Here is a 22944-nt window from a genome sequence, read left to right as displayed (position 1 = left end):
CCTTCAGCTGGAGCTGAAGGGCTGAGGGGTGAGAGAAGCCCCCTGTGTTGTAATGGAGAGAGAGAGAGATTTTCCAGCTACGACAAATCCAGCTATGACTGCTGCCTTGAAGAGGAGAGACACTGCTGCTCTGAAAGTGGATAGGATCTTTTCATCTTCCCCTCAGAACTTTTATTGGAGGGAAAGGAGGGATTTGATCTAATGTAAATATATTGCTTTTCCATAGGAGAGATAGTTAGAATTGTGTATATAATGTATTATAGTATTTATTTGTGTAAGTAATAAACTGTAATATAATTCCCTTCCCCCCATACTGAGCTGTGTTTTGTCTGAAAACCTTCTCACACTGAAACAAACTGGGGGGGGGGGGCTAGGATTTGGAAATTGGATTTTTGAGGGTCTCAAACTGCCACAATGATTTATGCATTCTAGGATTGCCAGGGCACTTTTGCAGGCTGGGAAGAGGCAGCTGGACCCATCCCCCCTGCCAGTGCTGCTGAAGGTGTCAAGCCCTGAAAAGGCGAGAAGAGCCGTGTTTACCAGGCCCCTCACGGGAACTCTGCGCAGGCCCAGCAGACCTTGGAGGCTCGAGGCACGGCCTGGGACACCATCCATGGATATAATAACTCATAACTTCTTGGAGTGTGGGGGCTTCCCTCCCCCACCCCCAACAGATCAAGGCCACCACTTCAACTGACAGACATTGGAGCTGCAACTCCCAAGTTCCATCTCTGGACCCCGTGGGTGGTGACCATAGACATCTTCCCACTCTCAGCTTTGCTTTCCCTTACTCTCCCTCACCCTTATCCTGCCTTTCCCGTATGCATTTTCCCTAAAGGTTCTCTTTATGCCATATTGCTGTAGATGAGAGATAGAGATGATAACACCCAAAATGGCAACATACCTGTTTACCTTTGAAATAAAATTGTTCAAAAATAAACCCTACTTATATGTTTTCATACACCAATTATTTGGTCTCATTTCACTCTAATCCACACCAAGGGATTTATTATTAAGAACCTGGGTTACCCCCCCCTTTCTGGGGTGGGTGGTAACAGACCCCTTGTAGCAGGATGTTCTACCTGGAAAAGAATCTGATGGAAGAATGCAAGCACTGCAAGCTCTCTGTGGGGAGTTACTGCTGGTGCCAAGGGGTTGGTTTAGTGCTGAATTGTGCCAAACCCAGCCTGGTTCCCCAACCTTCCAACACACATGCTGCTTTTGGAAGCAGAGTTTGACAAATCAGCTGCTCACTGGCCTGGGAATATGTGACTGGAGATCCATCACTGGATAAGCATAAAAGCCCAGGGCCAACTTTGACAGAGTAGATTCTTCCACAGACTTTGTTGAAGTGTGTGCAGCTTCTGCTGTGAAGCAGGGACAGCTCTTGATGGTCACTGCCCAGAGGGTAAAAGAAAGAGAGAGATCTGCCTTGATTTATTTCTCTCAGACCCCGCCGGGCCCTCCCCACTTCCTGCCGGGATCGGACACCGCCGGCGGCCCCGGCCCTGCCGGGCTCCATCAGCCTGAGCAATTGCTGCCAAGGAGGGGCCGGGGGCTTCCTCTTGGCCTTCGTCTCCCTGGCGCTGGGGCTCGGCTTCTACCTGCGCCAGAAGGTGAGGGGGGTCCCAGGGGGTCGTGTGTCCCCCCAGAGCGTCTGTGCCCCCCCGGGGACCCCCCACCCCAGTGTCACCCCCTTTTCTCTCCCCACAGAGCTCCTGAGCTGGCGGCGGCCGCAGCCCCTCCCCGGGGCCTTGGGCCCAGCCTGGACCCCCCCGTCCCTGTGAGGATTTTGGGGGGTCGTGTGTCCCCCCCTCCCCTGCTGTCACTCCGCCCGGCTGCTCCCAGTGATCCCAGTAGAGCTTCTCAGTTCTCCCCAGTCCTGGTTATTGGGGGGCCATTGCGGGAGGGGCTTGGGGGAACCCCGAGCAGTAGAGTTTGGGTGGGGTAGAACCGGCCCCGGGATGGATCAGGAATGGGTACCCCCCTGCGTTTCCCCCCTCAATAGGCACCCAGCTCAATCCAAAACATGCTGGGCACTTCCCCAAAACCTCCCCACAGTCCCTCAAGGACCCCCAAACACACTCAAAGCCCACCCAGGATCCCACCCAACCCCTTCTCTGGGGGGACTTCTCTGGGCACTGGTGGTGCTGGGAGCCCCCCCGGCTGCGGGCGAGGAGCTCTCGGGTGAGCGGGGGGTGGGAAGGGGGAGGTTGGTGGGATAAAGGGGTGGTGGGAGCCAAATCTGAGTGGGAGGGGAGTGGGACCCCACAAAAGTGGAAGAGGGAGAGTCACTGAGGTTTTGGGGATGATGGGAAATGGGTGGGAGAGATCAGAAGAGTGGGGAAAAGAGAGGGTGGGACCCGTAAACTGAGCATGAGTGGGGGGGGATGATTTGGAAGGGGTAGGAGAGGGGGGAAAAAGGGAGAGTTGGGACCTCTAAACTGATCTAGGGGGGGCTGTGGATTGAGGGGACCATGAAAAAGTGGGAGGAACAGGGAGAAGGTTAGAAAAGGGGGGGTGATCTGGTGGGTTGGGCAGGTCCCATGGGGTCTTTGGGCACAGTGGGGTTGGAAAAGGGTGGTGGCCCCCCGAGCTCCCAACTTAATGTGGGTGCTGGGGGCTGATGGATCCAATCTCAGCCTTGGATTATGCCAACAGTTTCAGTTTAGAGGAATTACAGAGGTGTGACTGAACCACTTTGGTCCCCTAGGTTTTATTGATGGCAAATCAGATCTATTGATAGAAATGAGTCATTTAGGGTTACAAATGATCAGACAAAAGATCTTCATCAGAAGTATTTACTGCACAAGAGAAACACTAAAATTAACAGGAGTAAAGGACAAAATAGGACAGTGCTCTACACTAAAGCAATTGTTGAAGCAATTCTACTCAAGCTGACACAAAAGCAATAATTCTTAATTAGAGATGATGGAACTCCCCCAGACCAACGCTCAGGGGGAGATCTCTGCTCTCAACCTCCAGCACTGACATTGGGGGGTCCCCAGCCCAGGCAGGAATCTCCACACACCCCCAAGAAGGGTTCTGCTGGAAGAAGCTGCCCCTGGGAAATGGGACTGGCCCTTTGTGGTCAAAAGGGATGGACTGACAGTCACTGGACTCCAGGGGTTGCCTCATCATCAGGGGATTCAATCAAAGTGGAAATAGCAGCCAAAGCTCTTCCTGCAGTCGGGGCACTGGTGGGGCTTCTCCTACTGGTGGGTCTGTTGGTGTGAGGTCAAGTTAGAGCTCTGAGTGAAGCTCTTCCCACACTCCCCACACTTGTAGGGCCTCTCCCCGGTGTGGATGCGCCGGTGCCTGACAAGGTGGGAGTTCAGTTTGAAGCCCTTCCCGCAGTCGGTGCAGCGGAAGGGCCTCTCATCCGTGTGTGTCCGCTGGTGCAGGAGGAGATTGGAGCTGGTCTGAAACCTCTTCCCACATTCCAAGCACTTGTAGGGCCGTTCCCTGGTGTGAATGAGGTGGTGGGAGCGGAGGTGGGATCTGTCACTGAAGCTCTTCTCACATTCCCCACATGTGTAGGGTCGTTCCCCAGTGTGGATGCGTTGGTGGGTGCGGAGGCTGGAACTCAGGCTGTAGCTCTTCCCACAATCCCCACATGTGTAGGGACGTTCCCTGGTGTGGATGTGCTGGTGGGTGCGGAGGGTGGAGCTGTCACTGAATCTCTTCCCACATTCCCCACACCTGTAGGGCCGTTCCCCACTGTGGATGTGCTGGTGGGTGAGGAGGTGGGTGCTCTTCCTGAAGCTCTTCCCACATTCCAAGCACCTGAAGGGCTTCTCTCTGCTGGGAGGCTGCTCAGGGACCACCAGGTCAGAGGTCCCCCTCAAGCCTTGGCCGCCTTCCCAGCACAGGCTGGCTCTTTCCTCCTCAGAGCACCCTGGGCTGGCTTTGGAGCCCCTCCTGTGGGGGGATCTCCGGCCCTTTTCCTCCCCGCTGCCTTCCTGCGCCGGGGAGCCCTTCAAAAACAGCCTCTCCCACCAGGGTCTCACGGGGGGATTTGTCCTCCGGGCTCTCCGTCCTCAGCTCGGGGCCTGGGGCAGGAAGCAAGAAGGACAGGCAGGGGATTTGCCTCCGGCCCACAGGGAAGGCCAAGGACATCCCCCCAACTCCGGCCCCGGCAGGACGGCCGCGCCAGCGGGGTTGTCCTGCAGCCGGGGCCATGCTGGGCTGACAGAGCCAGCACAACACCCGCCCAAAGGGACACTGACTTCCTCCTCACCTGCCTGGGGGGCCCAAGGCATCTTCCTCTTCCTCGCAGCCTCCTCCTCCATCCGACCAAGCTTTGGGAAGGACAAATCCTGATGGGGGAAAACAAGGGCTGAGCGCGTTGGCTTGGGGGTTCCTCCTGCCCAAGTCCATCTCTAGAACTCACCGGGCATCCTGTGACCATAAAAACCTCCAAAACACCAAGATTCAGCCCAGAAATCCCAAACCAATATGATTCAGGTAAAAAACCTCTTAGAAATAGCGAGATGAACCTCCTCACAAACTACAAAAAGTTAAATTTAAGAGAAAAAATACACAAAATATGAAGAGTCAACCCAAAAAAAGGTGTTTAATTGGGAGGATGAGGAGAGTGAGGTCACTTCATGAGAACTTGATTGAGTTGCAATATATTAATCAAAAGCTGTATTAATGTAGTATCATTTAAAACTTGCCAGGGCTGTTCCTCGAGGTTCTCTGGCCCCCTGCCAGCCCAGGGGTGTTTCTCCAAATCACCAAACCAAGTGTCCAAACACCCTGGTTGGTCAGTGCCGGCTGGGGCAGCGGGCACTCAGTGAGGGGATGAGAAAACTGCACCCAGGGCTGGGCTGAAAGAGGCTTCAGCACCACTTCTGATGGCCCAGGGGCAGCATCTGGCTTTTCCCAAAATGAGACATGGCACTTGTTCCTCTGCAGGGAGTCAAGGGCAGGAGGGTGACTCCTGCTGCATGGATAGAACAGCAGAGGATCCCTTGGGTCCCCAGGGTGGATCAGCACTCTGGGATACAAACTGCCCTTGGGCTCAGGATGCAGCTGCCAGCACAGATTTCACTGCAAAGTCTGCAGGGAGTCAAGCTCTGCAGAGCAGGTGTGCAGGAACCTACGGGGATTATGGACAGGGGCCCAGCAGGGACAGCCAGGGCCTGCAGGGGAAGGCACAGGGACAACCTGGCCCCAAACACTGCCACTGCTGTCTCTGCTCCTCCTTGCAGGCTCCGTGGCCAGGCACAGTTTGTGTTCCTGGGTGCCCACCATCTCAGCACTTGGAGACGCTCAAATCAGCGCCCGCAGCTCTGCAGCAAAGCCCCAGCTCACCTGGCACACAGGGGATGGACACAGCACCTTCTTGGGGATGGGCACAATTTTTCCTCTTCTCCGCCACAGGGCTCTCCTTCCTCAGCAGCACCTCTGCCTTGCACTTATTCTCAGCCTCACCTCAGGGACAGCTCTGGGCTCACCTCCGCGCCACTTCTCAGCCTCACCTCAGGGCCTGGGCTCAAGGACAGGAACCTGCAGGGAGGGGACATCAGGTGCAAGCTGAGGGCTGCCTGCTTGCACTGGCCTCTGGGCTTCTTTCTCCTTCTACAACCACCCCAGAACCTCTTCTGCTTTTCTAACATTACACTGGGCACGCTCTGCCTCCTCTTCAGCTTCCTGTCCATCCCCACTCCCAGCTCCCTTTCTGCCTGCCTGCTCTCCAGACACTCTGGCCCCAGCCCGGGGGGCTGACGGGGCTTCTTGTGGCCAAAGGGCAGGACCCGGCCCTTGGCCTGCTGGAACCTCATCCCCTTGCAATCAGCCCATGGATCCAGCTGGGCCAGGTCCCTCTGCAGAGCCCTCCTGCCTTCCAGCACATCAACACACCCCCAGCTTGGTGTCACCTGCACATTTGCTGATGAAATGCCTGGTTCTGCAGCAGCTGCAGATGCTCAAGGGGCAGCAGGACCAAGTCAGGGGCCTGGGGGGCTTTGGGGTCCACGAGGGTCCTGGGGGAGTTGGGGAGGGGCTTTGGGGATTGGGGGTACAAACCAGTACAGACCAGTGCAGACCAGCACAGACCAGGACAGACCAGTACCTCCTCACTGCTCCCCAGATCTCTCCTGGAGCTGGGCCACCTTGTCCTGGGACACCTGAGCCCCCCCCAGTGCCCTCCCAGTACAGCCCAGTGCCCCCAGTACAGCCCACTGTGTTCCTGTCCCAGGGTGCCAGGTGATCCCTCTTTGAGGGGGGTTGGAATGGATTTGAGGGAGGGGCTGGGAAAGATTTGGGGGGACCTGGGGGGGGGTTGGATGGGGATTTGGGGGGGGTTGGGGGACTTCGGGTGCATTTGGGGGAGTTAAAACAGGTTTTGGGGCCATTGGGGCATCAAAGGGATCTGTGGGGGGAGGGGATTAAAGGGAAAATGGAGGTTAAGGGACATTTTGGGGGGGTTAAAGTAGGCCTGGGGGGGAGAGGAGGGGCTGCAACAAGAGCAGGTGAGTCCTGAGACCCCCCCCCTGTTGTCCCCAAGAACTTCTTGGTGTCCCCAGTTCCCCCCTTGACACCTCAAGACCCCCCTGGTGTCTCCAATGTCCCCAGGGCCTCCCCAGCCCCAACTCCCCCCTTGACACCCCCAATTCCACTGTCCCCAAACTTAATCCCACTGTCCCCAAACCCCATCCCTGATGTCCCCAACCCTCCATCTCACCCCAGGAGCCCCCCTAGACCCTCTGACCACAACCCCCACCCCCACCCTACTCACAGAAAAGCCAAGAGCATCTGGGGACATGTTGGGGACAACTGGGGGGCTTTGTGGGGCACTGGGTGATTACTGGGGGATACTGGGACACACTGGGGGGAACCAGGGAGCACTGGGAGGGAACTGGGAAGTTACTGGGGGATTACCAGGACACAGCGAGGGACACTGGGAGGTTACTGGGCCGTACTGGGGGTTACTGGGTGCTCACTGGAGGATCACTGGGTCATCCTGGGGGGCAGTGGGAGGTCACTGGGACACACTGGGTGGTCACTGAGGGGGTTACTGGGCCATACTGAGGGTCACTGGGAGGTCACTGGGCTATACTGGGGGCACTGGGATCCCCTTAGTCAGTTCTGCTCCCCCAGGACTTTTGGGGGCACCCCCAGGACCCCTCCCCTGGGGGCTGGGAGATCCCCTGAACCTACTACTGGGCTTTAGGGGACACCCGGGCCCCCCTTCCTTTGGGGTCTCTGTGTGCTGAGTTTTGGGCGTCTCTGGGGTTCGAGGGGGAATTGGGATCCCCTTTCCCTGGGGTTGGCTCGCTGGGCTGGCAGAGGTGCTGTGGTGGGATGGGAAATGGCCTTATAGGAGTTTTAGTTGGCCGTGGCCAGACAGGACTGACATGGAGACCCCCCAAAATCCAGGCAAAACCCCTGAAACCCCCTCAGAAATCCACCTCTGGACCCATCAAAACCTTCTCAAAAGCACCTCAAATCACCTCAGAGACCTCATCTCCCCCCCAGGACCCCCTAAACCCTCTCAGTGACCTGCAAAACCCACCTGGGACCCCCAAGCCCCTTCAGGGACCTCAAAAACCCCCTCAGGGACCCTCAAAACCCTCTGGGACTCCGTAAATCCCCCTAGAAACCCACAAAACTGCTTCAAAGACCCCCCCCTCCCAAAGCCCCCAGGACCTCCCAATTCCCTCGGAGACTCCAAAACTCCCTCAGGGATTCCCAAACCCCTTCAGGGACCTTCAACCTCCCCCCTAAGTCACTTCGCGACACCAAAGCTCCTCAGAGCCCCCCAGAACCTCCTCAGGGACCTCTAAAAGCCCCTAAGAGACCACAAAACCACAGAACAGCAGAAGAGCTTTCTGTAAAGGAAGGGATCAGAGAATCTGAGAAGGGGGAGACCAAGGAAAAACTGAAGCAAAGCAATAAAATCATCCTGGCCCTTGCAGTTTTTTCCTTCACCTTTTTCTCACTTTTCCTTTTTTTAGGGTTCTTTTTTTGGTTGTGTGGTTTTGAATTTTTTTTCCGAGGGACTTTTTCAGGAATCGAATCACGCTTCCGGGTTCTTGGGAGGCCTCCGGGCCCCGCGGCCCCCGAGAGGGTCCTCCGAACCCCCCGCGCTAAACCCTCCCGAGCCCTCCAGCCTTTCCCCCCCCAGCCGCGCTCCCCGCAGCCCCTGAGGGGATCCCCAGACCCCGTTCTCCCGCACCCCCCGCCCGCACTCAGAGCTCACCGACCGACCCGCCGCCATCACCGATTCCCGGCAGCCAACGCGGCAGGGCCGGGGGCGGGGCTGCGGGGGCGTGGCCGCGCGCTGATTGGCTGCGGCGGCGTGGCCGCGCGCTGATTGGCTGCGGCGGCGTTCCCTGAACGCGGTGCGCGCGCAGCCGGGACTCGGTGATGGCGGCGGGGCCTGCGGTTCGCTCTGAGTGCTGTGAGTCCCCCGGGGGGCTCGGGAGGGTTTAGCTGGGGGGTGCGGGGATAACCGAGGAGGTTTTGAGGGGTCCCTGAGGGAGTGCGGTGTCCTGAGGGGACTCAGGGGGTGGTTGAAGGTTCCTGAAGGGGTTTGGGGGTCTCTGAGGGGGTTTTGATTTCTGAGGAGATTTGGGGGGTGCCAGGTGGGGTTTGGAGGTCTCTGAGGAGGTTTGGGGGTCCTGGCGGGACCTTTTAGGCAGTTTTGGGGTCTCTAGGGGGTTCACGGGGTCTTACACGGTTTAGAGGGTTTCTGAAGGGGATTGGGGGGTCCCTAAAGGGGACTGGGGGGTCCCAGGTGGGTTTTGCGGGTCACTGAGAGGGTTTAGAGGGTGCTGGGGAGGGATGAGGTGTCTGAGGGCATTTGAGGGGACCTTGAGAAGGTTTTGATGGGTCGAGGGGGGATTTCAAGAGTTTTGAGGGCATTTTGGGGGGGTCCCCTAAAGCCCAGCAGTGGGTCCAGGGGGTCCCCCAGCCCAGAGGGGAGAGGTCCTAGGGATGGCCCCTAAAATCCGGGGTGGGGGGGGAAATGTACCACATCCGGGTAAGGGGATCCCAGTGCCCCCAGTATATCCCAGTGACTTTCCAGTGACCCCTTCAGTGTCCAGCCACTGTGTCCCAGTGACCTCCCACTGCCCCCCAGTATAGCTCAGTGATCCTCCAGTGAGCACCCAGTAACCCCCAGTATGGCCCAGTAACCTGCCAGTGTCCCTCGCTGTGTCCTGGTAATCCCCCAGTAACTTCCCAGTCCCTCCCAGTGCCCTCCCAGTGTCCCTCAGTAACACTCCAGTTTCTCCCAGTGCCCCCTGGTTCCCCCCAGTGTGTCCCAGTATCCCCCAGTAATCACCCAGGGCCCTGCAAAGCCCCCCAATTCTCCCCAATGTTTCCCCAGATGCCCTTGGCCTTTCTGTGAGTGTGTGTGGGGGGGTGTTTTTGTGGTCAGAGGGTCCAAGGGGGCTCCTGGGGTGAGATGGAGGGTTGGGGACATCAGGGATGGGCCTTGGGGACAGTGGGGAGGGGTTTGTGGACAGTGGAATTGGGGGTGTCAAGGGGGGAATTGGGGCTATGGGAAGTCCCTGGGAACACTGGAGACACCAGGGGGGTCTCAGGGTGTCAAGGGAGGAACTGGGGACACCAAGAGGGTCTTGGGGACACCAGGGGGGGTCTCAGGACTCACCTGATCTTGGTGCAGCCCCTCCTCTGCCCGCCCAGGCCTCCTTAACCCCCCCCAAATGTCTCCTAACCTCCATTTTCCCTTTAATCCCCTCCCCCCATAGGTACCTCTGACCCCCCAATGTCCCCAAGATCTCTTTTAACTTCCCTAAAGGCACTCAAAACCCCCAAATCCCCATCCAAACTCCTCAGATCCCCCAAAATCTCCCACAGCCCCCCCTCAAATCCCTTCCAACCCTCCTAAAGAGGGATCACCCACACCCTGGGACAGGAACACAGTGGGCTGTACTGGGGGCACTGGGCTGTACTGGGAGGGCACTGGGGGGGGCTCAGGTGTCCCAGGACAAGGTGGCCCAGCTCCAGGAGAGATCTGGGGAGCAGTGAGGAGGTACTGGTCTGTCCTGGTCTGTCCTGGTCTGTACTGGTCTGTACCCCCAATCCCCAAAGCCCCTCCCCAGCTCCCCCAGGACCCTCCCGCACCCCAAAGCCCCCCAGGCCCTCCCATGCCCCTGACTTGGTCCTGCTGCCCCTTGAGCATCTGCAGCTGCTGCAGAACCAGGCATTTCTTTGCTCCCCACAGGGTCCTTCCCACACCCAGAATGGAATCTGGAGGCAGCAGGATGTGCACAGGGCTCCCATTTCCTACAGTGCAAAGGGGCTGCAGGGAATGATTCCCCTGCTCTTGCAAATCTGCCAAAACCTGCAGGGCACAGAAGTGGGAGCTTCAGGAATTTGCTGGCCTTGGGAGTGGAGCTCACAGGGTATTGAGAGGAACATATCCCTCAAATACAATCTCTCTGCATACACAATATCTGTCTGGACAGACAGATAAAGCAATAATCAGATATATTCTGTATCATATATATGGCACATATTCTACAGAATCCATCCTTAGGTGTTGTATGATATATCTGTAAGGTATTACACATAATAAGCAATATTAAGGCAAGTGTCCTCCTTAGGGACACACTTCAGAAGGGAACTTGCACTTGACCCCCCCCCTCTTCAGCTTCGAGCCACCCGGTGCCACAGAGGGGGACAGAGCTCCTGTGGAACATTCTATTCCACTGACACAGAGCAAGGAATAAACCCAAACTATTGCCTGGGTTTGTTCCCTGGGGGTCTCTGCAGCAGCAAGCACAGCCCCACACTGACTGCTCTGGGCTGTGCAGGCATTTGTGCTTCTGCCTGTCTGACACACACACACAAAAGTCTGGTTAGTGCTGCCCTCAGGAAACCCCCCCAACCTTGGTCCAGCTAAAGCCATGGAATTTGTCTTTGTTTCCCTTGGGTTCAGGGTCAGGCTGTTCCTGTGTCCAGCCCAGAGGCTCAGAAAAGCATTTCTCCTGTCCCACTGCAATCTGCTGCTGCAGACAGGACCCAGGCACTGGTGGCACTGGGAGTGAACAGCAGAGTGTTTCCAGGGGCTCTCTGAAGGAACACAAGTGTCCAAAGAAACCAGCACAAGTGTCCACAGAAGTCCCAGTCCTTCATCCTGAATGAGCTTGTTCAGCCCAGGAAAAACTGTCTAAGTTTTATTTCCATGGAAGGAGGTTTTTCCCACTTTAACACCAGTTTAGTTCCAATTTGGTTTCTTCATTTCCTCCTCCCAATTTCCCTGAAGGACACTGACAGGGGCCATGGACACTGACAGGGATCACAGAGTTTGTCCCTTGGCCATACAGCTCCTGCTGTTTGGCAGCACAGGAGAGGTTAATTAGAGCCCAGGCTCCAATCCCAGGGCACCCATTGTATCAGCACCTGGGGATACAAACTGACCTTGGGCTCAGGATGCAGCTGGGAGCAGAGATTTCCCTGCAAAGTCTGCAGTGAATCAAGCTCTGGAGAGGAAATTGTGCCCCATGGATGGGATTGCAGAGGCTCCCTCAGGTCCCCAGGATGAATCATCACTCTCTGCAAGTCCCTGCCAGGAGGTTGGAGCCAGGTGGGGTTGGGGCTGTTCTACCAGGAAGCAGCAGCAGGACAAGAGGGCTGGGTCTGGAGCTGTGCCAGGGGAGGTTTAGGTTGGATATTGGGAAGCAGTTTTTTCCCAAGAGAGTAATGAGGCCTTGGAATGGGCTGGGCAGGGAGGGGGTGGAGTCAGCGTCCCTGGAGGTGTTGAAGGTGAGAGTGGATGTGGCCTCAGTGCCATGGTCTGGGAAGCACAGCGGGGTTGGATCCAGGGTTGGACTTGATGATCTCGGAGGTCTTTTCCAACGTGGCTGATTCTGTGATTGCCATTCCTATGGCAGCACATGCTTGAGGCTCCATCCCCAGGGTGATAGAGATGTCTGTCCATATCTATCTCCAAGGTTAGTGTGTAAATGTGTGGTGTTAGAAAAGCAGGCTGAGTTCTGGGATGGTTTTAGGAGGAGAAGGAAGCCCCCAGCCCAGTGCAAGCAGGCAGCCCTGAGCTTGCACCTGATGTCCCCTCCCTGCAGGTTCCTGTCCTTGAGCCCAGGCCCTGAGGTGAGGCTGAGAAGTGGCGCAGAGGTGAGCCCAGAGCTGTCCCTGAGGTGAGGCTGAGAATAAGTGCAAGGCAGAGGTGCTGCTGAGGAAGGTGAGCCCTGTGGTGGGGAAGAGAGGAAAAGCTGTCACTGCCCATCCCCGAGCAGGTGCTGTGTCCATCCCCTGTGTGCCAGGTGAGCTGGGGCTTTGCTGCAGAGCTGCGGGCGCTGATTTGAGCGTCTCCAAGTGCTGAGATGGTGGGCACCCAGGAACACAAACTGTGCCTGGCCACGGAGCCTGCAAGGAGGAGCAGAGACAGCCCTGGCAGTGTGGGGGGCCAGGTTGTCCCTGTGCCTTCCCCTGCAGGCCCTGGCTGTCCCTGCTGGGCCCCTGTCCATCCCCATCAGGTCCCTGCCCGTCCCCCCGGGCTGAGCTCCCCCCAGGAAGTGCCGTGGAGCTGAAGCTGCTGCCATCCCCCCCTGCAGCCTCTGCCCCAGCCAAGGGAGCAGCAAAGGCAGGGCCAGGAGCAGAGGCAGCAGCAGGGGAGCCCTGGGGGGCCGGGAAGCTCTTGTGTGGGTCAGGAAAGAGGCGCTGGGCACGAGGCCGGGGCTGTGCTGAGCAGGCCCAGCCCTCACATCCCCCCAGCCAACGCCGGCTGCCTGGGGGGCTTGGGAGGGACCCCCAGCCCGTGTGCCCCACACTGAGCTGGCAGAGAGAGAGCCAAGGGACAGGGTCACTTGCCTTGATCCCTGGAGAGTGGGGGAGGCTGGAGAGAGGGGAGAGGTGCAAGAGCCCTGAGCGCCTGGAGAGGGGGGAGCTCGGGCCCCCTGTGCCGAGCCAGCGGTCGGGGCCGTGCTGTTGGTGCCAAATTGCCCCTGGTCAGGCTGAACCCAGAGCCTGCCCACGTGTCAGGGGGCCCGATCCACTCCCTGCTCTCGTTGCCCTGGGGCAGCCTCTGGTGTCCCCCACCTGTGGGGCTGTTTGGTTGCCTTGGGCACAGCCAGCCCTTGTGCAGGGCTGTGCCCTTGGGGGCTCTTGGGGGTGGGCAGGAGGTGTTTTTTGGGGGTGCCGGGCTGGGTTGGGGGCAGAGCCCCGGCGGTGGGTGGGGAGATGCGGGTCCCCCCCATGGTGGGGGTTGGTGTTGCTGGGTCAGGCCCCGCCGGCTCCATTGTCAGCCCAGTGCCGGCGGGGGGGACACAGCGGGTTTGGGGCCCCCCGGGAGTGCCGGGGGTGGGTGTGGAGCCCGGGAGCTGCCGAGTGTGGAGGGCAGAGCGGGGAGATGGCGGAGCTGGGGGACCCCCGGCAGCCTGGAGGGGGGAGCACGGAGAGGGAGGAGCCCTGAGACCCCTGGGAGCCTGAAATGGGGGAGCGGAGAAGGGGAAACCTGGATAGTGAGTACCTCTGGGATCCCTGAGAAAACAGAGTGGAGAACCTGGAGAGGGAGAATGTCTGGGAATGTGGCACCCTGAAGGGGAGAGTCAGAGGAGAAGGAACCCTTGGGACCCTCAACATTCCCAGCATCCCTAAGTGGGACCCCCAGCATCTCAGAAACTGTAGCTGTTCTTAACTCCAGAGGGGAGAGACCCGAGAGGGGTAACTCCTGGGAGAATTTCTTTGGGTTAACCTTCATAGTTTGGAGTAGCTTTTTAGCTGAATCTCTGCTTTTTGCAGTTTGGGTGGGCGAAGGTCTTGTTGCTATTTTTGAGGGGGTTTTTGCCTGAATCTCAGAGGTATGGATTTTTTCTGGGCTGAATCTTGATGGTTTGGGGGTTTTTATGGACACAGGATGCCCAGTGAGTTCTAGAGATGGACTTGGGCAGGAGGAACCCCCAAGCCAACGCGCTCAGCCCTTGTTTCCCCCCCCCATCAGAATTTGTCCTTCCCAAAGCTTGGGCGGATGGAGGAGGAGGCTGCGAGGAAGAGGAAGATGCCTTGGGCCCCCCAGGCAGGTGAGGAGGAAGTCAGTGTCCCTTTGGGCGGGTGTTGTGCTGGCTCTGTCAGCCCAGCATGGCCCCGGCTGCAGGACAACCCCGCTGGTGCTGCCGTCCTGCCGGGGCCAGAGTTGGGGGGATGTCCTTGGCCTTCCCTGTGGGCCGGAGGCAAATCCCCTGCCTGTCCTTCTTGCTTCCTGCCCCAGGCCCCGAGGTGAGGAGGGAGAGCCCGGAGGACAAATCCCCCCGTGAGACCCTGGTGGGAGAGGCCGTTTTGAAGGGCTCCCCGGCGCAGGAAGGCAGCGGGGAGGAAAAGGGCCGGAGATCCCCCCGCAGGAGGGGCTCCAAAGCCAGCCCAGGGTGCTCTGAGGAGGAAAGAGCCAACCTGTGCCGGGAAGGCGGCCGGAGCTTGAGGGGGAGCTCTGAGCTGGTGGTCCCTGAGCAGCCTCCCAGCAGGGAGAAACCCTTCAAATGCTTGGAATGTGGGAAGAGCTTCAGGAACAGCACCGCACTCCTCACCCATCGGCACATCCACACTGGGGAACGACCCTACAGGTGTGGGGAATGTGGGAAGAGCTTCAACCAGAGCTCCACCCTGATCCGCCACCAGCACATCCACACTGGGGATCGGCCCTACAGGTGTGGGGAATGTGGGAAGAACTTCAGTGAGAGATCCACCCTCTTAAGACACCAGCGCATCCACACTGGGGAACGGCCCTACAAGTGCTTGCAATGTGGGAAGAGGTTTCAGACCAGCTCAGATCTCCTCAGGCATGAGCGGACACACACGGATGAGAGGCCCTTCCGCTGCACTGACTGTGGGAAGGGCTTCCAACAGAACTCCACCCTTGTCACCCACCGGCACATCCACACTGGGGAGAGGCCCTACAAGTGTGGGGAGTGTGGGAAGAGCTTCACCCGCAGCTCTCACTTGACCAAACACCAACGGACCCACCAGTAAGAGAAGCCCTACAAGTGCCCCAACTTCGACTGCTGCTTCCACCGCGAATGAACCCCCTAATTGTGAGGCAACCCCTTGAGTCCAGTGACTGTCAGTCCATCCCTTTTGACCACAAAGGGCCAGTCCCCTTTCCCAGGGGCAGCTTCTTTCATCAGAACCCTTCTTGGGGGGTGTGTGGAGATTCCTGCCTTGGCTGGGGAGCCCCCAAGGTCACTGCTGGAGGTTGAGAGCAGAGATCTTCCCACCAGCGTTGATCTGGGGGAGTTCCATCCATCTGTAAATAAAAATTATTGCTTTTGTGCCAGCTTTAGTAGAATTACTTCAACAATTGCTTTAGTGTAGAGCACTGTCCTGTCTTATGCTGTACTCCTGGTAGTTTTAGTGTTTCTATTGTATAGTGAATAATTCTGATGAAGATGTTTTGTCTGATCATTTATAACCCTAAATAAATTCCTTTCTATCAATAGATCTGATTTGCCATCATTAAAACCTTGGGGACAAAAGTGGTTCAGTCACACCTCTGTAATTCCTCTAAACTGAAAGTGTTGGCATATTCCAAGGCTGACACTGGATCCTGCAGCCCCCAGCACCCCACAGTAAGTTGGGAACTCAGGGAGCTACCCCGCTTTGCAAACCCCCCTGTGCCCAAAGACCCCCATGGGACCATCGGACTGGCCAGACCACCCCGCCTTTTCCAGGAAGGATGTGATGTCACAAGGTAGGTGTGATGTCATAGAGGAGATGTGAGGTCATATGATGGCTGTGATGTCATAGGGGAAATGTGATGTCACATTAAGAATGTGATGTCACAGGGCAGGTGTGATGTCACAAGAAGGATGTGATGTCACAGGGGAGCTGTGATTTCATGGGGATGATGTGATGTCACAGGGAGGATATTATATATCAGGAGAGATGTGATGTCATATGATGGATGTGACATCATAGAAGAGATGTTATGTCACAGGAAGGATGTGATGTCACAGAAGAGATGTGATGTCATATGATGGATGTGACATCATAGGGTAGTCTTGATGACACAGGGATGATATGATGTCACAGGGCAGGACATGGCGTCACAGGGATGAAATGATATCACAGGAGAGATGTGATGTCACAGGAAAGATGTGATGTCATAGGGGAGCTGCGATGTCATGTGGAGGTATGATGATGGTTGTGAAGTCATAGGGAAGGGTGTGATGTCACAGGAAGGGTGTGATGTCACAGGGGAGGACGTGATGTCACAGGGAGGACGTGACGTCACAGGGATGATATGAGATCGTAGGAGAGGTGTGATGTCATATGGTGGATGTGATGTCATGGAGAGGCCTTGATGTTACAACAAGAATGTGATGTCACGAGATTTGATGTCACAGGCAAGCACGAGATGTCATAGGGAGGTGTGATGTCACGGGCAGTACATGATGTCACAGGGATGATATAAAATACAGGAAGGATGTGAAGTCACAAAAGCTCTGTGATGTCACAGGGACAATGTGATGTTACAGGGAGGACGTGATGTCACAGGGATGATATGGTATCACAGGAGAGATGTGATATCATATGATGGATGTGACGTCACTGGGGAGATGTGATGTCACAGGAGGGATGTGATGTCCTAGGGGAGATGTGATGTCACAGGGAGGATGTGATGTCACGGGGCAGGTGTGATGTCAGAGGGATGATACATTATCACAGGAGAGATGTGGTGTCATATGATGGATGTGATGTCACAGGGAGGATGTGATGTCACAGGCGAGCATGAGATGTCACAGGGATGATATGATATCACAGGAGAGATGTGATGTCACAGGAAATGTGATGTCACAGGAAATGTGATGTCATATGAGGATTGTGTCATCATAGAGGAGGCTGTGATGTCACAGGGAAGCTGTGGTGACAAGGGAAGGCTGTGATGTCATGGAGAGGTACGATGTCACAGGGGAGCTGTGATGTCATTTGATGGATGTGACATAATAGAGGAGATGTGATGTCACAGGAAGGATGTGATGTCACAGAAGAATTGTGATGTCACAGGGATGATATGGTATCACAGGAGAGATGTGATGTCATATGATGGATGTGACATCATAGAGGAGCCTTGATATCACAACAAGGATGTGATGTCCTGGGGAGGATGTGATGTCACAGGGGAAGACATGACGTCATAGGGGAGATGTGGTGTCATGGGGAGGATGTGATGTTATAAGGTAGGTGTGATGTCACAGGGATGATATGGTATCAGAGGAGAGATGTGATGTCATAGAGGAGTGACCCATCCCCCCCCAACCTTGCTCCAGCTAAAGCCGTGGAATTTGTCTTTGTTTCCCTTGGGTTCAAGGTCAGGCTATTTTATTTCCATGGATGTCTAGAGATGAGTTAAGGGGAGCTCAGACCTTTTGGTGAGGAAGGACTTTTTGACTCTGGAGCATTTGAACTCAGCCTTTGTTCCTGGTTTCTTCCCACTGTTTCAGAGCAGTTCATTTCCCAGGGTGAAAGCTCTGATTCCCCAGTACAGTCAGGTTCTCCTGAGCTCAGGATCTTTCACTGGTCTCATTTTTCTCCAGTATTAATTGTGTGCCAAATTCTTGCTTCCTAGGTCAGTGAAATGTTAGAAGAGAGAGAATCTCACCTGGATCTTGGTCAGAACACTTACAGACTTCTTTATTCTATTGAATTTTTCCCTAATAGTTCTGGATGACAGGACACCCATGTGAAAAGTCCCTTTTCTGGTTTTCAGGACTTAAAATAGGTGCTTTTCTAATGTCAGTATTTATTGGAGTGTTATTGATTCAACTGTGAGGGTTGAATTGAGTGTTCTTTGCACCTTTAAAAAGTGCAACCCCTTTAATCTGTTGTTTTAAAAACCATGTATTAGATGTCAGAGGACATAAGGACAGCACGTAGAGATAACCCTGCTGTAAGTGATGGTTCCAGTCATCCCCTGTATGGATCAAAGATTTCCAAGGCTTTGTTCCAAGGCTGGGTGCACATGGACTGGGAGAACTTTTCCTGCCGGAGCCGCTCTCCCTGCACCGCCAGGAAGAGCAGGGACCGCATCGCCCCGGCCGCAGCGGCGCAGAGGCTGCTCGGGAGGGGACAGTGTGCTGGAGGGAGCTGCCCACTCGCTGTCCTCACTGCCTGCACAGCGCAGGGCTGGGGGGAATTGAGCCAGGCAGGAAAAGGGAATGGCGGCCATCGCACGGGGCTGAAATGAGACGGGAAGGAGCAAACAGCCTGGCTGGGGGAGCACAGTTTGGGAAGGGGGCGCAGGGAAAACCCACTGGGATGTTCCGGGGTAAATAACAGAAAATAAACAGGGGAGGGTGCCCTTTCAGATATGGTTTATAGATCAGTGCACTGTGTATAGTATAAGAGAGCTTCAGAAATGTAAGAATGCAGTTTCTACAGTTTTTACTACAGTGACACGTTTTTTATGAAATATATACAGAGATGATAAGTTGGGTATTTGGTTGGGCTTTTTTTGGTTTGTTTGTTTGTTTGTTTGAGTGGATGCATTGTCCCTCCAGCCCCCCCAAAGGAGCTTTCTTGAATGTCCCTTCTTACAGCTAATTTGAGGGATTAGTTTAGATAAGCCTCTTAGAGTAGATGCATTTCAATGAAATTGGGGCACTTGTCTTTTTGGCTCTGGTGCAAGATTCAAACTAATTTTTTTCTTCCTCTTTGACTCAATCAAAAACCATCTTAAAACACTCCCAATATATTGTGTGAGTGCAGGGCTTGAGGTGTGTGGGATTGAATGGACACAGAGAAAGAACTAACATTCAGAAACATATCTGCTTCTCTGTCTCAATTAATAAACCCCACAGTTTGACACATTAATAATATCCGTAGCAATTGTGATTTGACTGTATATTGTGACATGCACATGCACATGTGAGCATAAGGACATAGGAAATAGGTATTGTAGTTTCTGCAGTTCTTGTGTTATGGGTGAGGGGAGAGAGGATTCGAGCTAAAAATTGTCTGAACATTTTGAGAGTGCAGAGACATCTGTCTGACCATCACTAGGTGTGATTTGATTTGAAGGCAGAGCATGTTAAAGAGTGCAATAACTTAAAGCCAGCTGCAGTCTTGAATTTTTACTCTTTCATCAAAAACAATAGCACTAATAATTACTACTAGTTAATGAGCTAACAATAAACGTATCTGCTCATTTTGACATATGTGTCAGTTTAATAATTTTAAATGAATCAGTGCATTTGTAACAGGAAATCTCCCTCCACCTCTAATTAAAATGTAACATTGACTAAAGGATTATAGAGGGGACCTAATTTTACTGACTGTTTTAACAGTTGTCACAGCTGTTGGAAGAAGGAAAGGCAATTGAAACACTCCAAAAAAAGGGGGGGGGGGAGAAAGGGAGTAGTTTAATAAATTGAAACATGGTCTCTGAATGACAAACATAAAAAATTGAGCATATCTGTAACTCCAGAAAGCTGCTGTACACTATGTACGTTTGCCTTTTGTGGCTCACTGTGTTTCATTCATTTGAACACTGAGCAGTTTCCCTACTTTCTCCATTTAAAAATGTGCAACAGCGTTTAAATGTGGAACAAATTCAGCTGTTCATGTGCCTGGAGTTTCATCTTAGAATGCAGCTGATAGAATACTCAGCTGACAGAAAATAAAGGCTGTGTAGAATGGCTGTAACATTTCAAAAGTGGACACAGGTGTCACATCCTGTGAATGCTGCAGTGCAGTGAGGGTTGGTGTACATATTTTATGTTTTTCTAACCGTTCTCATGTTGTGATGTGGGAATGGTGTGTGGAGTTCCCCTGCGAGTCTGTCTGGGTTATGTCTGTGCAGGGATGAACAGGAGTGTGTGTGTAGATTCCCATGCCTGTGTGTTTGTGTGTGTGCAGGGGGATTCTGTGCTAAACTCGTTGAGCTACGAGGTGCACAAAGGACCCCCTTGCTTTCTAAATTCCTTCTCAGAGAGGAGCCTGGGGGTGGCTGGATCCAATCTCAGACTCAGATTTTGGTTTCAACTGAAGGAATTATAGAGGTGTGATTCAATCACTTTGTCCTGCCGGTTTCAGTGATGGCAAATCAGAAATATTTCTATAAAAACAATGATTTATTATGACAAATGAACAAAAAATTGATCAGAAAAGTGAACAGATGAAAGACCTTATAGAGAATATTTACTTCAAATTATAAAAACCAAAAACTCCTAGTAGTATAGTGTAAGATAGGACAGTGGAGTCTATCAAAGTAACTCTATTAAAGCAATTGGATCAAAGCCAGCAAAAAGAAACAATCCTGAAGCAAAGATTGAGGTAACTCATCCCACAACGACAGGGGGTAGTTCTCTCTCTTTCACTTAACCCCTGGGCAGTGACCATGGAGAGCTGTCCCTGCTTCATGGCAGAAGCTCCACACACTTCAAGGAAGTCTGTGGAAGAATCTGCCCCATGACAGTTGGACGGGGCTTTTATAGTTATCAAGGGTTTGACTGCCAGACATATTTGCAGGCCTGGGAGCAGCTCATCTGTCAAATCCTGCTTCAGAAAGCAGGATGTGTGTTTGAAGTTTCATGAAGCATTTTGGGGTTAGCACAATTCAACATTAAAAACAGCACTTTGACACCAGCAGTAACTCGCCACAGAGAGCTTACATTGTTTGCATTCTCTGACCATTGTTTAGGTATTATCAGAGCAGAGCATCCTGCCAGAAATGGCCCCTTGATTCTATGAGGTTGCAAAAACTCTCAGGGTTCCTTTGGTTCCATGGGGCCCTGCAGTGTCACAATGCCTCTTTGATTCCAGGATGTTCCAAAACATCCCAGGGTTCCCTTGGCTCCAAGAGGCTCCCCAGTGTCCCAGCGGCCCCTGGATTCCAGCAGGCCCTGCAGTGTCCCAATGGCCACTGGGTTCCAGGAGCCACAGCGGCTGCCGCCGGCGTCTGTGCCCGGAGCCGCCGCTCCCACGGGGCTGCCGCACTCACCGCCGGGGTTGCCGCTCGCGCAGCCGCCGCTCTGCCCCGGCTGCACCGGGACCCGGCACCGCCTCGGGCCTGCGCTGCCGCCTCAGCGGCCACAGGGACACAGCCATGGGGGACCTTTGCTCTGACACTGATGGGGCCTGGCTTTGTTCTGCTTGGGGCTGGGCTTTGGGAAAAGTGCTGTTCATTTTCATGCTCCACTGGAACAACTCCTGAATTCCAAAGGTTTCCTAATCCAGGGGAGGGGTTTCTATGGCATCGGAGGTGCCGCCCCTCGGGACACATTGTCAATAAACCATCCAGCTGACTGGGATGGGTGTAAGAGCTGGGGAACACAGGATAATCAGTCATCCCCTGAAAACCTTGGAATGTTCTCTACCTGAATCGTAACCCAAATGGAACAGTTTGGATACAATTTCCAAATAGTTTCGAAACTCCAGTCATTCCTGACACCAGGATGGAAATTCAGCAGATAACTAAAGCCAGACCCCTTGGGAGCCCACACCCAGCAGTGCTGAGGGAGGCCCTGGCAGCTCCCCAGCACCTCCCTCTCAGTGGGACACCTCTGGCAGCCTCTCCCAGCTCGGGAACCCTCCAGTTTGCAACACTCCAAAGATTGTCCCTGATGCCCAGGACAACTCTGATCCCCCTCAACAAACACTCCTCCAGCTGTGACCCTTGTCTGGTGGCAAACACAAAGGGATTTGTGGCAGTGTTTCCCTGACAACAAGGAGAATTTGGGAGAGGGACCTTTCCACACCCAGCTCTTGATGTGTCCACACATCTCTGCCTGGGTGTGGGTGTGAATTGACTGTGGTGTGAATGTTGTTATTGTGAATCTATAGTTCATTCACTGTTAAAATTGCAGCAAATGCTATTGAACCACTTGATAATTGTTTGATTGGTCAATGATTAAGTGCTACTAATGTCTTTTGCCCCCTTGTCTTTGAATCTAAATCCTTTGCACCCTGACCCTCTTGCATCCCAAGGTTCTGTGTAAATCATCCCGTTTCATCAAAAAATATATTTTTCGTGATTTCCACTTTAAAATCTTCCTCCTTAGCTAAACTACATAACAACTCTAATTAATTGTTGATGTCTTGAAGACTTGAAAACAATTAAAGAAAGAAAAATAATTTGTTTTTCAATGTTTTAATGGGTCCCACAGTGTTTTTGAAGTTGCATCAGCTGTCAGTCCAAGATGGGTCATGTCAGAGCTGGAGAGGCTGGGGGGTGAGGAGCAAGGTTGATCATACAGGGTCAGTGTGGATCTCCTGAGAAGAAACTCAGCATCAAGATCACTTGGAGAACACCTTTATCACTTCTTCTCTGAACTAAAAAATAGCCATCACTGAATTAAAAAAAAAATACAAACTTCGAAGACTTGTTTTGAAACTGCTTTGAAGACAATTAAAGGAAAACAAAGAGATCCTGAGGGATTTCTGCATTTTAATGAGCCCCACAGTGTGTTTGCAGCCCAGCCCATGATCCTGAGGTACTGAGAGAAGATTGAAGCAGCTGCTGAAGAAGTCAGAAGCCCAACTCCAAATGCCTTGAAGCATTGCTGGGCCCCACTGAGGGCAGGCACTGCCAAAGCCTCCCCAGGGACTCTTTGGAGCAGCTCCTTGGAGGCCAGGAGTGCAGGCAGACAAAGACTCTGGGCAGGCCCCTGCAATGCTGAGCAAAGGCTGCCTGGGTTTTGTGGAGCACAAAGGCCAAGGCCTGAGCCCCAGGCCCTGGCCCAGCAGATCCTGTCCCTCCCGGCTGGCTCAGGGCTGTTTGGGGGGCACTGGGATGGCAGGGGGAGGAACAACAAAGGCCCAAAACTGGTCAACCCCTGCCAGGCTCCTGAGGGAGGGGCGAGGCAGAAACCAAGTGCAGAACCTGCCAGGCAAGTTGCTTGTGGTGGCCTGAGTGGCAGAGGCAGCTGCCAGAGGCAAGGGGACAAAGGCCTGGGTGCCTTTGGGCCTTGCAGCCCTGCCAGAGCCCTTGGCCATCTCTCCTGCAGGCTGTCCTGG

The 22944-nt window shown here is 54.2% G+C and overlaps 1 protein-coding gene and 1 pseudogene across 2 annotated transcripts in view; one reads left to right on the top strand and one right to left on the bottom strand.

Moving 5' to 3' along the window:
* The window catches only part of LOC127474809 (uncharacterized), a 1721191-nt pseudogene that overhangs the window by 1540058 nt on the left and 158189 nt on the right, over nucleotides 1–22944 (top strand).
* The window catches only part of LOC127474835 (maestro heat-like repeat-containing protein family member 7), a 181565-nt gene that overhangs the window by 32746 nt on the left and 125875 nt on the right, over nucleotides 1–22944 (bottom strand). The window lies entirely within an intron of this gene.

The sequence above is a fragment of the Manacus candei genome, unplaced genomic scaffold (genome assembly GCF_025592945.1).
Source record: "Manacus candei isolate 608988 ecotype Guabito, Panama unplaced genomic scaffold, ASM2559294v1 h1tg000045l, whole genome shotgun sequence".
Classification (NCBI taxonomy): domain Eukaryota; kingdom Metazoa; phylum Chordata; class Aves; order Passeriformes; family Pipridae; genus Manacus; species Manacus candei.
This window is presented reverse-complemented; position numbering and strand designations above follow the sequence as displayed.